At 43.7% G+C, this 18153-nt stretch overlaps 1 long non-coding RNA gene across 1 annotated transcript in view; it reads right to left on the bottom strand.

Annotated features, from left to right (window-relative positions):
* The window catches only part of LOC122461441, a 180099-nt gene extending 176571 nt beyond the window's left edge, over positions 1–3528 (bottom strand). Inside the window, exon 1 of the long non-coding RNA XR_006283328.1 lies at positions 3455–3528. This is a non-coding gene — a long non-coding RNA (uncharacterized LOC122461441). The remainder of the gene's footprint in view (positions 1–3454) is intronic.
* Between the last annotated feature and the right edge of the window lie 14625 nt (positions 3529–18153).

Genomic DNA, 18153 nt, shown 5'->3' with positions numbered 1-18153 from the left:
CCACTGAAAAATCAGTGGGAGTTGGTCACCTAACTGCTGACTCCTGGTGTTTGCAGCTCTATAAACTATCAGTCCACTGGAGAATTTATATGGACCCACCTGCTTTTTGTCATATTAGTATTAAGGAACAAGCAAACACACACCACCCCAGAATTTGGTGTGTGAAATAAATATTTTACAAGAGATCCTGAAAAACTGCTCTGAGGCCTCACTGGGACAAATTTAGTATTAAAGATTGTAAAAATAAGAGACAGTCACTGGCAAAATGACAATGGAGCTATCAGCATGGAGGCGATATTTCAGCCACTGACTAAAACTGAAATGGGTCAGGAAAGAATAAAGAATAAGGACAATGAATAAGCCTGATTCATACATTGTTTTGTCCAGATATCACTTAGCACAGCTTGAAATATACTTTGATGTAAGATTACAGAAAGTGGAAGGAGAGGTTGAAGCTTTGAAAGTTACCCTGCAGTTAGCAATAATGGAGGGTGAAATGAGAGCTATCTACATGTGTTTCTACCCCTTTGGAATCAGGAACTATGGCTGGCTATCTCCTCAAATAGTCATCCTTCCTGAGACAGGTACAAAATCCATGAACGTATGATGATAAAGGTTCCTGGGATAAAAATGTTGCTTGTAAATTATAGAACATTATAATCCTTTTTTAAAAAGAAAATAAAATCTGAGAGATCAAACAAAACCAGTAATGTAACCATTCCTTTTTTAAAAAGTGCTATTGTAACTTGTAACATAGTGACACTATTGTCTTAGACCCATCAGATTGTGTGCCTGGCATAGGTGCTCAAAGGGGGAACATGGGCAGAGGAATTTCTCCTCCCTCCAATCTCGCTCACAGTTCCTCTAGGCAAGATTGAGCCACAATCTGGCCCTTAGTAGAGGTGCTTATTCTTCAAAGCTGCCCAGGAGGGAAGGAGGGAGCAAGTATCCCACCCGTAACCATGCATACAGGACCCTTCACAGCCTCCCTGCATCTCTCCTGCAAGTGTGTGGGGGTAAACAAGATCTGTGAACAATTCCTTCCTTGGGCTTTTCCTGGGGTGGTGCAACTATGTACCACCCCTTATTCAGGGCTAGCTGTAAAAGCATAATCTATCCCCAATTTACTGATGCCTTACTTGAAGGTAAAAAGAAAAGGAGTACATAAGCTTTCGTGCTCAAATAAATTGGTTAGTCTCTAAGGTGCCACAAGTCCTCCTTTTCTTTTTGCGAATACAGACTAACACGGCTGCTACTCTGAAACCTTACTTGAAGGTGATATTCAGGTACATTAAGCAGAGCTAACCAGCCATCCTACCAGAGCTTGGAACAGAAAACCATGCAGTTAGCAAAGAGATAGAACAAGTATAACCAAGCACAGATAGGCAACTCCAAATTAAGTCAATGGAAGCAGCGGGTGCTCAGTACCTCTGAAAATCAGGCCAAGGTCACCCAAAAATAAAGGTATCCAAAATTAGTAGATGCATTGAAAATGTGGCTGCAGGCCACATCCTCAGTCAAACATCAAATTTATGCCAGAGTCAAGAACAGAATCAGACTCTTTCCTTTGCCTTAACTACAAGACCATACTTTCTGTGTCCAGAGGCAAGATCTTGGTGTTTCTAACTTGTCTGAAAAAGATGAAGGGAGGCTAGCCTGTGATCAAGCAAGTGGCACATATGAATTTATCTCCCACATCACCTTCATGTGCCTGATATGGTAGAGTGGGTGTTTGTCTCATTAAGTACAGTGAAAATATATGGGGACAGATCCTTGATCCAGGCTAAATCCAGCTTTAAAGTTGCCATTGTTGGAATATTCAGAGCGTGCTGATTGTGGAAAGGACTGAATATTAGCTGGCATCCTTTGTGAGTCCGGTCTACTCAGTATAATTTAAGACAGCCCTTAGTTTGCCCTACAGAAAGCTGAGGTAATTTTTTCCCCTTTACCAGCTGCAAGAGCCAGGAACAGAAAGGTATCATAGAGCCCCTTTTCCTGATGCTCAGTGCAGCTGAAGATCTAACTTAGGCATGCAGGGGTATGGCTCTCATATGATTTGGAGTGCAGAGTGGGCAGGGACACAAAGGAAGAGTGTACTCTATGCAGCTGATCTCCCAGTTCCAGTCTGCCAGAAGGTCCACTGAAGAAAAAAAAAAAGGAAACAAAAGAAACCCCATCCTCTTAGAAAGGTCTCTTTTATTGACTGGATATCAACAAACCAAAATAATTCTACTTCAGCAGACCTCCCAGTGTCTATGGGCTGGCTACAAATATAATCACAGCGTAAGCTATGGGCTTAATTTCCAGAACAGCACAATTAGACTCCCTCCACCCCTGGGAAATGGAGAGTAGTGCCCTAGCAGCCTCCCTTCCCCTAAAAGCTGATTTTTTATAGCCCCCTTTATTAGCATAGATTCATAGATACTAAGGTCAGAAGGGACCATTATGATCATCTAGTCTGACCCCCTGCACAACGCAGGCCACAGAATTTCACCCACCCACTCCTGCGAAAAACCTCTCACCTATGTCTGAGCTATTGAAGTCCTCAAATCATGGTTTAAAGACTTCAAGGAGCAGAGAATCCTCCAGCAAGTGACCCATGACATGCAGCTGCTCCAAAGAGACCTAGCTATGCTTCCTGGACTCCTCAGAGTTGAGAAGGGAATAATCCTGGGTCCTAGCACAGCGATTGGCATCTATTCCCATTGCGCCTTTCATTTTGGACATCTACACTATGCAAGCCATTTTATTTTAAATGAAATATTTTTGAACTAACCGGTGAGTTTGACATGTATCTTACAACAAATCTTGAAGGAAAACACTCACCAAGAGGTACACTTCACAGACATTCAGAAGTAACTTTTCTCAACTCCTGGTATTTATGAAACTTTTAAAATCACCTTTACAGAAATGCAAGTTACAGCCCTGACTATAAATTAATTATTCTTCACATAATGCATGAGAGTACAAAGGGTATGATTCTTCTCTCACTTCCATCTACATTACACCAGTGTAATTGATTTCAGTGAAGCTACTCCTGATTTATCACAGCATGAAATCATAATCAGGCCCAAGTTGTACAAAAAGAAAGTGTCTTGGAGGGTAAACATACGGGCTTCAACCTACATCTCAAAGTCCTCCAGGACTGCCATATTCAAGGCCACATTCTTTTCTAAAAGTTTATGCATCTGCCATTTTTCCTCTACAACTCTGATTTACCCTAAGGATCCACCCCAGTTTTTTCTGCTTTATCACCATGACAAGGAAAGAATGCAGAAACCAAAGAGATGGGCCCATTAAAGGCTTAATTTAATAAAATATGTTAACTGTATGAAAACCCCTATAGAGTTATATGTAACAGCTCAAGGGGAAAATAGGCAAGGAGAACCCAACTGTAGAGTTTGCTTCTTCAAATTGTGTTACTCTCAGAGAGAAAATACTTGGATATTTTTACCTTATGGTGATACTTTTGGCCAAGTTTTCTCTGGAACTAGGAGGAACAGCAGAGATTGCAACTAACTGCTAGACTCCATTTTGAATGAGACCGGAGGCTACTATTTATATCTTTATATAGCACCATCTAATGTTAGAAATGCAGTATTGCAAGGGAGGCTACTCACTGAAACTGCTGGAAGACATGGTGGTTGCTGAGAGGTTAGAAATAATGAGGGATAGAGCCAAGGTCTCCAGTCCTCGGCGCTTGCTGTGTAGCTTGGAATTTGAGCTCAGCTCAGCAGCTTGCTCCAGCTGTAGGAGTTTATTCCAGTTTAGGAATCATCTTCACTAGGTGCTGAGGGTGGAATTCATGGGGGGACTTATATGTGTACCTGCCACTTTAGGCACTACTGTTATTTACAAAGCCTCTGTTCAGCTCCGCTTAACTCTGTCAGTGCATATATTTCCACTGCTGAAGTGCCCACAGTCCTCAGTTGTGGTGGCTAGGCATGCACAAAGCTACCTAAGTCCTGAGACTGCCTAGCAGCTAGGCACCTAACTCATGTCTAGGCCCCAGTGGGATTCACAAATAATAAGTTTCCCTGCACAGCTTACCTTCAAGGCCCAACATGGTAGATGTATTCAGAGCACATCTAAACTCACACAAACTGGCCAGGGGAGGAACTTGTACACCCCTTCTAACATTAAACTCAGTGGTCAGAGCTCTAACGTAAAAGATCTGGGTTCAATTCCCCACTCTGTCTGATACAGAGCAGGGGAACTGAAACCTGGGTCTTCCATTAATGTGCCCTAAGCACTGACCTAATAAGTCACTCTCTCACTTTTTTTCTCTGGCCCATTACATATTTACATTTAATTATTTATACAGATTGGAACAACTTCAACAGAAGAGCTTGCTCCAATAATTCTCCACAGCTCTGTGGCTAAGATACCATCCTGGGGTATAAGAGACTGAAGTTCAACTCCCTGTACCCTACCAAGGCAGGCAATCAAACTCAGATCTTCTGCATCCTGAGCAAATGGGCAAAGATAAGAAGTCAGGATTTAGGTCTGCTTAGACTTCAGTTCACAGGTGCTAATCTTCTTGCCCTTAGAGGGTTTTATGAATGGGTGACTATTTCACATGACTTGTTACGGGAACTTTGTAAAGGCAATTAATGTATTGTTGCTCCTTCTTTGATCTGAGTCAAATTTCAGGGCCCTGGAGATGTAGATAGAAATTGGTGATAGGTATTTCTCTAACGCAGTTTTGTTTATTTACAAAGCATGCACAAATCCCTGTGTCTCTGAAAGCAGAAGGAATCAAATAGCACAAAGGCTTCCTTTGCTCACAGCACCAAGAACACTCTTTTCAGCCTTTACACCAACCCAAAAACCTCTCTCCAAGTTTATTCCAGGGTCAGACACTATGCTGTCAGCTGCTCCTTGAGACTGTATGTTTTTTCCCCTGGTTTTCTGTGTTCTGCCCTCTCTCTTTCTCACACACACACACACCTATACACTCATCCCTACCAAAAAATATTCAGCAAAATCTCCTGGGTGCATTCACCTATTCCTTTTCTCTTAGGTGAGGACCTATCCATACAGTTATGTTGACTGAAGGGTGAGTTCATACCTCTCAATGAGGTCTTAACTCAACCCATAACAAGGTTTCACTCAGCTCATTAACAGCATTGTAATAGACCAGCCGGCGGCTCATTACTCTGGGAACCTTTCCACCACTCTGGCTGAGCTACAGGGAAAGGATTTACCCAGAATTATCCATTTCAACATGCACCAGCACAGAGCACAGGAGAGCAAGAAATATCCTGACATCAGAGGGGACCTGGCTCTAGAGTCAAGTTGGAGCTACGCAAGAGCAGGCACATCAGGTCAGAGGCAGCAGCAGCCCAGAATCTGGCTTTGGAGGGAAGGCCAGGTAGCAAGCAGTTTGAAAGCTAGGACTGGAAAGCTGAGAGCTGGCAAAGATGAACCCTGCTGCGCCCAGGGGGCCAGCAGTAGCCACAGCAGGAGAGAAGAGGTCTACGGTTATGAAGATGGTGAGGAGCAGCTGCAATGAGACATGGTTTTCCTTATACCCCTGCCTCTAGGGGCTGCATTAGGAAGTTGTGTTTTGCTCATTATGATTTTAAGTATTGTTCCTAAAGTATTTGCACTATCTAGTGTCTGGCAGCCCCAGTAAAGGAATTCTCTGTTACTTGTTGCTTGTGAGTATTTATGGGAACCTACTGAGGGCTATTGTCTGTAGCACCTAATGCTTGGAGCACACACAGTGCTCTTCTCCAAGCTTGTGGTATGCACAACACTATCGGACATCAGAGGGACCAGTGTACTAGAACACTCACAAAACCGCCTTGCACTGGGGTCAGATACAGAATGTTTATGGAAATGTAAAATCCCTAGTATTTTATACTTTTAAAAAATGGTTGTTGTCTACTCTTACTGTGTTCACTGTTTCCATGAGTCCACAATATATATCTCCTGCTCTACACCCATAATGTGACAATCACTTCAGCCCTTTCACCCTCTCCATCATCCTCAAAGCCTCATGTCACCACCTCCACCCTTCCAGTAGAACAGCATGGCAGCTGATGTCCTTTGGAACCTATCAGCACTACATCTTCATTAGTCATAGAGGATTACTAAAGAGGGGCAGTGAAGTATTCCTTTCCCTTAGGAGCTGAGTGCACTGGGTTCCAGTGTGGTCAAAGCTGCTACCTGCCCTCCAAACTAGACCAGGAACTATACTCCAGACATAAGCACAGCAGAGACATGAGCTGACCCATAAATCAACCATTTTAATTTGATTCAGGTTGAAACTTGACCTACAGATTTTCAGCCTGGATAGCAAAATTATTTCCGTAAGAAAAAGGGATGAAATCAGTTCAACCATTTTTCCTCTGTTCAGTTACACTGAATGGTCTGTTGTTACAAACCCGCCATTAAAATGTATAAGGTTAAAAATGTTCAGCCAATTGAGCAATCAGATTAGCAGAACATTCTTAAGTGCTTTATAATGACACTGAAGATCTCACTTAAACCTACAAAAGAAAGGTAAGTAATGCCATTCAAATTCAGTTGGTTCATCCTTAGTGCAACTCAGCATATAAAATATACTGTAACATATAGTGATTATATATATATTATAATACATATAATATAATATTATATATATATTATAATACATATAATACATATGTGAATATATTACACACACAAAATGTTAAAAGAACACTAAGGTTGCAAAGTCACTCAGAAGATAGGGAATGCTAGTATTATGGTTGCCTGTACAACCTTAATTTGTCCCGCTTTTACCTATGCGTTATCATGTAGTATTTAATTGCATGATCACGTACTATTTTTTCCACAGGATCTCTGCCTCCTTCAGTGCACAGGATGGGTCTGCTTTGGGGATGGAGCAGGGCTGTGTAGTGAAGGAGGCTGTTGCCTGTAGAAACTAATGAGCCCTAATACCTGCCTCTCTCAGTTTCCTACAGCGGATCTTGCCAAAAGGGTGCTCCCTGCTACCCCTCACCCTTGGCCTTACAGACATTATCATTGGCCCTCTGCCCTACGAGCCCCCCTAGACCACTTCCACACAACATCTGAGCCATCTGCGAGACATGCAGCTGGTCTCTCTCCAAACTGCACCCAGGAAACAGCTATACACGCGCACGTTCCCCACCCTTCATTTCTTCACCCTCATGTCCTGTCCTGATACCAAGTGGCAGGACTTCTTACACCCAAAGAGGATGAGGGACCCCAGTGTGCCAGTCCATATTCCACCCTGGTCCCACGGCCCACTGGCATATTAGTTGGTGGCTCCTTCACAGAGTCATGAGCACATGTACCTGGCACAGTTCACAATCTCCCCTGACACCTGCTCTTTCTGTGAAGAGAGGGAGATCCTGGTGCACATTTACATGAAGTGTGCCAGGTTTCAGCCCCTCTTTTGGCTCCTCCAGAAACTCCTCCTTAAGTTCTGGCTGCACTTTCCCCCGCACCTCCTGATTTATGTACACCCTCTGGTGCCACCAAGTCATGCAACCTCCTCCAGGCACTGGAAAAGGTGGCTGTCTAGCATACTAGGAGGGGGAAGTTAGTGGAGGGTGGGGGGTGTGTGCTCTGCAATTGTGGGGCCTATTTCTGCTCTTCCCTCAAGTCACATCTCGTGAATATGATAGAGGTCTATAAAATCATGACTGGTGTGGAGAAAGTAAATAAGGAAGCATTATTTACTCCTTCTCAACACAAGAACTAAAGGCCACCAAATGAAATTACTAGGCAGCAGGTTTAAAACAAACAAAAAGAAGTATTTTTTCACACAACGCACAGTCAACCTGTGGAACTCTTTGCCAGAGAATGTTGTGAAGGGCAAGACTATAACAGGGTTCAAAAAAGAACTAGATAAATTCATGGAGGACAGGTCCATCAATGTCTGTTAGCTAGGATGAGCAGGGATGGTGTCCCTAGCCTTTGTTTGCCAGAAGCTGGGAATGGGCGACGGGGATGGATCACTTGATGATTACCTGTTCTGTTCATTCCCTCTGGAGCACCTGGCATTGGCCACTGTCGGAAGACAGGATACTGAGCTAGATGGACCTCTGGTCTGACCCAGTATGGCCGTTCTTATGTTCTCTGGGCAGAGTTCCTCTGGGCTGTGTCCACTGGCTCCCTGGACACTTTCAAAGAGCAGTGGGTGCTGACCGGGGTTCTCTGCTCAGTGTCCCCCTCTGGATCCCTGATTTTGAACCTGTGATGCTCACTTCCATCCCTGTTTTTTCATTAGTTGTCCCTGTAATTATTTAATGTCTGGGTCTGGTGGCTCCTCCCCATAGGCTGGGGTGAGGGGCCTTTAAATGTTGCCAAACTCACACTTGCCCATTCTCAGTGTTTCAATAGGTGCTTTTACCATCAGATTTCAGAGTGGTAGCCATGTTAGTCTGTATCAGCAAAAAGAACAAGGAGTACTTGTGGCACCTGAGAGACTAACAAATTTATTTGGGCATGATCTGATGAAGTGGGTTTTAGCCCACGAAAGTTTATTTCCAAATAAATTTGTTAGTCACAAGTACTCCTCATTCTTTTTACCATCAGACCATCCTTTATTTTCCCTAGCTCCTTGGCTACATACCTTCAGATTTCTGCAGCAAATGAGGGTCCTTATTCCAGTCTCCTCCCACCCACCCAGCTCCTCATCCAATCTCAGTCTTCACACACACTGGCTTCCACACACTCATTATTTCAACCCCCAACTCCTTGTCCCAATCTACTCCGTCCATCCTTCCACCACCCTCCTCCAGATCCAGCTTTTGTCCTCTCGGCTGTCTGCATTCCAGTCAGACTGTTACTTCCTCCATACTGCCTGGGTGCTAGCATGTGGAGCAATGAGGTCTGGTGACACAGTATTCCCTGACAGTTGAGAGAAGCAATTGAAGGGAAAATCCTGCTCAACTTCTGCATCCTTGGTTTGGAGCATGCTCTGTGCATATGGATTTTTTGATAAATGAGCAGCCAAACTGGAAGAAGTCTCCAATGAACATTTGCAAACTGAGATTTTTCAAAAGCTTATAATTTAGCCAGATTTTAACAGGGTTGGCAAAAGGCACATCTCTGGCATCTGGGTAACCTCCACCCCTACCAAATTTCAAGCCCTCCAAAGCCTGGAGGCACTAGAGTTTCTCAGTGAAATGATTGTAAGAAGGTGTTTGTTTTGCCCATGTTTAAAAAACAACATATCTTTCCCCGAACTTGTTCTCAGAAATATCTGCGCTATTTTTAGTTGAAACTTTTCAAATCAATCAGCTTGAGGCAGACACCCACAATGGGCATTTTTTGCCCAAATGGTTAAAGTAGGGAAGAATTCTCAACAATTGAAAATGGTGTCTTATAATTGGAAGAGTTGAGTAACCTTAACTTTACTTAGCACTATCAGTTCCACCTATAATATACACACCTGGCACATAGGAGGGGTGCAATACTAATATAATAGTTCTATGCAAAATGTCTAGGATTAGTTAGTGATCTACCCTTGCACATGTGCTTAGGAGCATCCACCATCCTTGTGTAGAGTATGCTTGTGTAGAGCAAACACTCACAAGGAGTCTCCTTGGTCCCTACTCTCTCTGGGCATCAAATCACCCATTGAGGAGGAAGGTTGAGAAAGATACTTTAGCTATAGCAGGGGTGGTGTAGCATGAAGGAAAGGCCACGTATAGTGTGAATTTGTATCATCCTAGTCTCTGGGTTTTTCCTCCAGAGTGGCACAACTCTACAATGCCCCATGCAAGGCTCTGTGCAAATTGCAAACTATAGTTTCTCCTATTTCTCTCAATACAGTTTGCAGAGAAATTGTATAAATGGGGAGATTTTCAGGGCTATCCTCTTGCAATTCTGTAGTGATACATGTGGTGTTTGGTGTATTTCCTAAAGCCCAAAGCTCCTGAAATGATGAGATTACATGAGAATCTCAGGTTTAAAAAAAAAAAATTCCCACGTTTGCAGACCTTGAAACCTTGAAAATGTGGCAAATGCAAACTAAAGTGAGGAAAGGCTCAGAAATCAGAAATCAACCCCCGCCCCGCTTATCATTACTTTTATAAAATGTCATGATTTTTAAGCTAATCACATCATATTTTGTGGCATGACACCTGATTTTTTAATGTTTACAGGTGTCAATATTGCATTGGCAATGGGTGCCCAATTCCCCTGGTCTCCCACAAAGAATCAAATCCTCAAAAGTATGTAGGTGCCTAACTCCCTAATCAGTCTTGTTCTATTTGTGCAAGGCGTATATGTATATTTCTTAAATCAATATTAACATGATATACTGTAAAAAGAGTTATGTGCTTACATTATGTGATAACCTAGGGACAGACTGCATTGAGGATGGAGTGAAAAATTTCTGCCAACACTTCTGCATGTGAGTTAATCCGATAAGTAAAGTTATTCCATTGACATCATTGGGACTGCTCATGGGAGTAGTGTTGGCAGGATCAGACCAATGGTTCTTAATTGTCATCCATCTGGGATTAAAATCCACCTATTAATGTTATATCACCATAATTATTTGTATTGACAGTGAGAATAACGGCTCAAAGCCAAGCTAGATAAAAGACTGCCATTGTTAGCATCTCTACAGAACGGAGCTTGATGGAGAAACTGGGGAATTGCCTTGCCAATACAAAGCAGTGGAAGTTCTAATATATATGTACAGGCCTACTTGCTAACATATATAAAAAGGCATGTTCATATGCATAGAATCCTTGAATTTGATGGCTTTCTAGTGTGTTCAGTAACAACACTGATCTTGATGGGGTGGGGAAATTTGGTTTGGAAAAATATGGCCACGTAATGATAAAATATAAATAATTAATCTTCTCACTTACATGCTCTACCAGTATTAACTATGCAATAATGGTACTAATTATTTAATGGCCTTAGGGCTCAATCCATCCCCCATTAAAATCAATGGAAACAATTCCTTTGACTTTAATGGGAGCCAGTCAGAGGCTCAACAGCTGAAGATAGACGAGTTCATGAGTCATTGATTGAGCTGAGTGACCACTGCAAACAATAATTCTATAAGAATATATTGCTATTTTTGAATGAATTTGCTTGGCTGTGTTCTTGCCCTACTATTTGCACGTTTGTTGACATTTGTGGTATTGAACTTTAGGGGACCTCATCCAAAGCCCATTGAAATCAGTCAGCAGAAATCATTCATGAAATAAACAAGTGCACATGGAAAGAGAAAGCTAAATTTGCATGCTCAAATAATCACAGAAAGCACATTTGAAATATCCATTCTAGGAGGATTTCTACCAGAATGCTAATTGGAAGACTTACATTCCTCCGATCAGGGAATTCAAACAATACCATGTGAAATATATATGAACAGAAAACAGCCACTCTCAACAATAACACATATCATGGAGCTATGGATACCCTTCCAAGAGCAAGAGGGGGGAAACAAAAGAAACAAAAAACAAACAAACAAGGAGTTATAGGCTATTCCTTCTCCCACTGGATTATGTAACTCTGGAACCTGATGTTGTGGGGAAATGCACCACACATCCAGTATAGTGCATCCAGAAGGAGGGGGAGAAGGGAGGAGACCAGTGATAGCTAAACCAACCATTAGTAGGATTATCCGACAGGTGTTTGTTCTTACCCAGCTGGGTGTTATTTAGTCTTGACTCAGTGAGCTTGAAATGCTTTAGATACACCTCAGGGAGTCAAGCTTCCTGCTGTTCAAATGACAGTGACTCAGTAAATGGGTTCCTTATATATGTGCCAGCATACGCTGCTTCTGCCTGCATGATTACACTTTAACCCTGACAAAAACCAGACGAGTTCCCATTAGGCAGAGAAAGATTGCCTGCAGTTCATATGCCTGAGTGCCTATATAACTATGCAGGCTCCATCGTGAAAATATTACCTGTATCAGTCCCTTTTATTACAGACATGTTAGGCACAAAAAAAACATTTGCAGTTAATGGAAGAGATGAAAAATCAAGTACCTAAAAACACTTGAAGCTAATTGGGTTACCCCATCCAGCTAATAGCTAAAAAAATTTAAGCTATAAATAATTATTGAATGTTATCTCAGAAGCATTCAGTGCCACAGCCAGAGCGTGATGAGGAGCAGAAGAAAATCACAGAAATCATGTTTATATAGTCATTTATTTTAAGAGATGCGTCAAAGCTTTGAGGGGAATCTGAATTTCCCCAGGTATGAAGGTGTTCACATTCAGTGTTCTTGTTCAGTTTACATAGTGATAGGCCCAAACGATGAAATATGGATCCAGATCCATCCTTCCTCAAAGTTCTGGTGGGCTTGAAGACAGTATTCTGGCTCGAATCCATCTCTAATTGCCATTAATTAATTATCCCATTGTAAAGTACTTTTCACACATTTCAAAGTGATGTAGTAAGAGAAATGGTGTCATTAATACTAGAGGTGTCACCATACAGAACATATGCAGTTTAAGTCCCAAAATGCTCCCTTTCCCTTCTAAGAGAGGGTGTGGGGAGCACAGGCCTGTGATCTAGGTTGTAGGGTTTCTGTGGGATAGGGACTCCATGGATCCTGCAGGGATGGGCCAAGCTGAGAAGAGGAGAGAGCTAGAAGCTCAACCACACTATATATCACATCATTTCCCTTCACACACATTCCAAGCCCATGGGCAGCACAGGCCAAAGCGGATAGACTCAGCATTAACTTGAATAGGCTCTCCCTCCTTGCTTGCTGTGGGAAATGATAACGTTGCTAACAGGGTAGAAACTAGGAGACAAGTGATATAAGTGATATATAGTGCAGGTTTGACTGTAAGTGTATCCTAATAGAAGCGTATAGAGGTAGCATTACTGGGCTTGATTTTGAAAAACCTAGTTAGTCAAGCTGTCCTATTGATTCCAATGATTCTATTGGCACAAGGATTATGCATGTGGGTAAAAGTTTTCGAGACTGGGCCCACAATGTGGAGCTGTATCACTTCTAAAAGTAGTGTCAATTTTTGTTTCATTTCTGATATAATAGACACTATGAAGTTGTATTAGCATCACAAATGATCATGTAACAAGAAAATGTTCTACAAATACATTAGAAGCAAGGGGAAGACCAAGTATAGGGTCAGCGTTTTGTTCAATGGAATACAGGGGGTGGAAAACAATAGCAGAACATGTGGAAATGGCAGAAGTACTAAATGACATTTTTCTTTCATTTTTCACCAAAATGTTTAGTAATGATTGGGCATCTAACATAGTGACCTCCAGTGAAAATGAGGTAGGATCTGATACTAAAATAGGAAAAGAACACATTAAAAATGATTTAGACAAGTTAGATGTCTTCAAGTCGCCATGGCCTGATGAAATACATACTAGGATACCCAAGGAGCTGACTGATGAGATATCTGAGCCATTAGCAATTATCTTTGAAAAGTCATGGAATATGGGAGTGTTAAGGCTGATGCCCCTCTCTGGCACTTCGAGTGCAGAAGGTGGGAGCCCGCAAGGATTTTAAAAAATTAATACTTGCCACTCCAGGCTTGTATTAAACCCCCAAGGTTACAGCTTTTCTCTAACCTTGGCTTGGTAAACACTGCCACCACCCAAGTGAAAAACTGCCTCCTGCAAATCCTGGAAAACCTCACTTGGGAAATTTTCCCTGAGGCCCCTCAGCTTTTCCACACCTCCCTCGGGGAAGGCGAGAAAGAAAACAAACAAAAGGGAAACCCAGCTGTTGCCACCAGCTAATTGAAAAACATATGCATAGACCTTTTAAGACACAAAACCAATCAGGTTCTTAAAGAAGGTAAATTTTATTAAAAATAAAAAGAAAGACACTACATCTGGAACTTAGGCTTTTTGCTAGATTTTAAAAGAGCAATTCCAAAAATTAAGCAACCAAAATAGCTTTCTTGGGGGTTTAGCTTAAAGGTTACAAGCAAATAAAAGCATCCGAGGTTAGCACAGAGGAGTTCACAAGCCTTACAGAAAATAAAAGAAATAAACCTAATCACGTCTATCCCAATGTCCCAATGAATCCTTCTAGGTATGGACGATGAATTTTCATACCTGGTCCAAACTTTACACAGCATTCCAGCTGCCCCTGTCTCTTCAGCCCAGAGACACAAAGGGAAAGTTTTTTTCCCATTTTAAAAAGTTCTAGTCTTCCCATTAGCCCTTTTGGTCAGGTGCCTACTCCCTTTTCTTTACCTGGGGGACTTCTCAACCCTTTACAGGTAAAGCAAGTAACCATCAAGACGGACTTTATAGCTAATTGGCTGGCTGGGTCCATAAAAGGGAGCTTCCCACTCGCCCTGCTTCATTTATCACAGGGAGAGATTCCAGAGGACTGGAAAAGGCCAATCTATAAAAAGGAGAATAAATAAAATCTGGAGAATTATGGATCAGTAAGCTTAACTTCAGTACCTAGAAAGATAATGAAGCAAATATATAAGAAATGAGTTTGCAAACAGCTAGAAGATAATAAGGTGATAAGTAATAGTAAGCATAGATTTGTCAAGAACAAATCATGTCAAACCAACTAATACCTTTCTTCAACAGGGTAACAAGTCTTTTGGATGGCGGGGGAAGCAGTAGACGTCGTATATCTTGACTTTAGTAAGGCTTTTGATATGGTCTCACATGACCTTCTCATAACAAACTAAGGAAATATAGCCTAGATAGAGATACTATAAAGTGGGTGCATAACTGTTTGGAAAACTGTTCCTAGACACTGGTTATCTGTGGTTCACAATCATGCTGGAAGGGCATATTGAGTGGGATCTGCAAGGATCAGTTCTGGGTCTGGTTCTGTTCAATAGCTTCATCAATGATTTAGATAATGGCATAGAGAGTACGCTTATAAAGTTTGTGGACAATACCAAGCTGGGAGGGGTTGCAAGTGCTTTGGAGGATAGGATTAAAATGCAAAATGATCTGGACAAACTGGAGAAATGGTCTCAATGAAATAAGATGAAATTCAATAAGTACAAATGCAAAGTACTCCACTTAGGAAGGAACAACTTCCTGCTCACACCAGCCCTCCTCCCTCCCTGCATCACTCGCTATCCCCCACCCTCATTCACTTTCACCGGCTTGAGGCAGGGGGTTGGGGTGCAGGAGGGGGTGCAGGCTCTGAGAGGGAGTTTGGGTGTGGGTGCGGGCTCAAGGAGGTAGTTTGGGTGCGGGAGGGGGTGAGGGTTCGGAATCTGGGAGGGACTTTGGGTGCAGGCTCTGGGATGGGGCAGGGGGGTGGGGTGCAGGCTCTGGGCTTGGGCAGGGGTGCAGGAGAAGGCAGGTGGCAGCTCCCAACAGCGACTGGCACATCGCTCTAGCAGTGGCTCCTAGGTGGGGGACTAGGGGTCTCCGCCCACTGCCCCTGCCTGCAGGCACCGCTCTCACAGCTCCCAGGCCAGTGGGACTTGCAGCGTCGGTGCACATCGCTGAAGCTCCTGGAGGCAGGAGGGCGGGGGGTTTCCATATGCTGCCCCTGCCTGCAGGCTCTGCTCCCGCAGCTCCCATTGGCCGCAGTTCACGGCCAATGGGAGCTGCGGAGTTGGTGCTTGAGGTGGGGCAGCGCACGGAGACCCCCTGCCCCAGGGACCAGTGTAAGCAGGGAGCCTGCCTTAGCCCTGCTGTGCTGCCGGACTTTTAGCACCTAAAATCTCCTGGTTTGGTGTTAGTAGCCTCCGGGAGATAGCGTCTGATTTCAGGAGACTCCCAGTGAAACCAGGAGGGTTGGCAACCCTATGCCCCCCCCCCACACACACACACACGTGTTGTCTCAGGAAGACCTGGCACCAGGTACCAGGAGAGGCAGATCTGTCCCAGGGGCCCAGTCAGGCATGGAGGGCTTAGAGTACCGGGTAGGGAGGGTCAGGTCGGTCGGTCATCCACCCCAACCCCTGTGTAAGAGAGGTGTACGGGAGTGTGTCACCTCTCCCCATGTGTATGTGTGTGGGGGGGAAATGGGGGGGGGTGTCACTCCACCCCATGTGAACGGTAAAGCCTTCAAGATAAGAAGGTAAATAAAAATCCAACTACGCAATATTTCTTTTTAACAGTGGTTCAATCAACTTGATGATAATTTGAATGTTTGTACTGCACAGTTCTGGTTGATTGCTGTTGAACTCGCTGGAATACGAGTAATTTTACTAGGTAACCTATATTCAGCACGGGGAAATATGGTCACCCTACCCAGTGCGATTTAAGGCCTGACAATCGCTACAAGTAAATAACTTTGAGAGAAAAAGTACAAACTATTCAGCAAAGCCAACAATTCTTAATTTTAGAACAGTATCTGTCATAAATATAAAGGGAAGGGTAAACCCCTTTAAAATCCCACAGCTACCACCATGCCAAGGTTCCTTCCCCACTCTGAACTCTAGGGTACAGATGTGGGGACCTGTGAGGGGCGAATAACTATTTGAGAAACAACCATTCTGATGTGGTTGAAAGAAATTCTGGGTCCAATTCCCCTCTCATTTATACCAGTGTAAAGCAGGAGTATCCTGAAGTTAATGGAGTTATACTGGTGTGATGACAGGACAATCAGGCTATCTTTGCCCAAAATTATCTATGATATACAGGTCATGATATGGTGCAGTAGGAACCTAGATATGCGCTCTTACAAAACTTGTACAAAAATCCGATCAGAACAGCCTGTTCCATGTAGCTTGTGTGTCTTAATTTCCAAATATCAGTTGATCTGTATCTCCAAATTATGCTTGTCTATATGTAAAGTATTATTACAACCTTGGATTGCCTAACATAGTCCAATTGATTAGGACAGGGCAATGTGATCTATAATAGTTTTGCACGCTTGACCTGCTAGCTGGTCAATCGTTTTTATGTCAAAAATTATTGGCTGGCTAACCACTCACTGAGATAGAGTAGTGTGATCTTTGACATAAAATACAGAAGCCTCAGCAATGGAAAATACTGATGCTGAAAGCATATTTACATAAAAAGATGTTTGAAACATTCCATCATCTTCCTTTCCCCCCTCCTTTGCATCCTAAGTATTTAAGACATACTAGAAACCCAAAATTAAGAACAATGTTCAACAGAACTGAGGCAAAAATATTCACAATCATGGGCATAAGGAGTGATGTCCCAATATATTTTGAGTGACTTCATCATTATACACTAAGACAAAAGTAAGACAAAACTACTGAAAGCAGAATACTTCACGTAGGGTTATCTAGAATCAGGGGCGGCAAGTTATATTGGCTCATGGTGCCCATGCTCCAGGAATATTCAGGGTCTGGGGGCCCAGCTTCATCAATGTTTGGGGCCGGGTCTCTCCCCTGGCCCTGTCTGCCACCCCCACACACCTCCCCCAAAGCATCTCTGGGCCCCGCCTGCTGCCCCTGGGCAATTTAAAAGGACCCAGGGGCCCCTGGTTGCCGCCACCGCCACCGGCAGTGCAGCAGGGCTAAGGTGGCTTCCTGCCTGGCCTTACTCTGTGCCACTCCCGGAAGTGGCCGGAACTGCCCTATGGGCCTGGGGTCTCTGCACGCTGCCCCTGCCCCGATGGGAGCTGCAGAGGCGGTGCCTGTGGGCAGCAGCACGCGGAGACCCCCGGCTTCCCTCCCCCCCACCTAGGAGCCGCTGCCAGAGGAGTGTGCTGGGAGCCGACTGAGGTAAGCGTCGCAACCCTCATCCTCTCCTGCACTCCAACCCCCTGCCCCAGTAGAGAGCCAGCACCCAAACTCCCTCCCAAAGCTCGCAATTCTCCCGCACCCAAACTCCCTTCCAGAGACCGAACCCCCTCCTGCACCCAAACTCCCTCCCAGACCCTGCACCCCCACCCCCTGCCCCAGCCCAGAGCCTATACCCCTCCCGCACTCAAACTCCCTTCCAGAGCCTTAGGCAGGTGTGGGGTGAGGGACTTGGACCCTTTCTGAGCACCACCAAAAATTATATAAACCTGCCGCCCCTGTCCAGGACGGGTGTTACTAATTCCAGTTTTGTTCCATATGTGTTAGAAATGCTAGGTTAGCAAAACCCAAGTGCAGACTGAATGGCAGCTGCCGCTGGTGTTTCAAGAATTGTGTCACTGAACCCTGCAGGGTGTCAGCAATGGCTGCTTTCTTGAAATTGATCTGAGAAATGTTTGTTTTGGCCCATAAGCTTCAAAGGGAAGGGGTGCAATAAAGGAATTTCTGTTAGCCTTTCATTTCCAAA

The sequence above is a fragment of the Chelonia mydas genome, chromosome 8 (assembly GCF_015237465.2).
Source record: "Chelonia mydas isolate rCheMyd1 chromosome 8, rCheMyd1.pri.v2, whole genome shotgun sequence".
NCBI classification, from domain to species: domain Eukaryota; kingdom Metazoa; phylum Chordata; order Testudines; family Cheloniidae; genus Chelonia; species Chelonia mydas.
The sequence above is the reverse complement of the archived record's forward strand: the minus strand, read 5'-3'. Positions and strand labels throughout refer to the sequence as shown.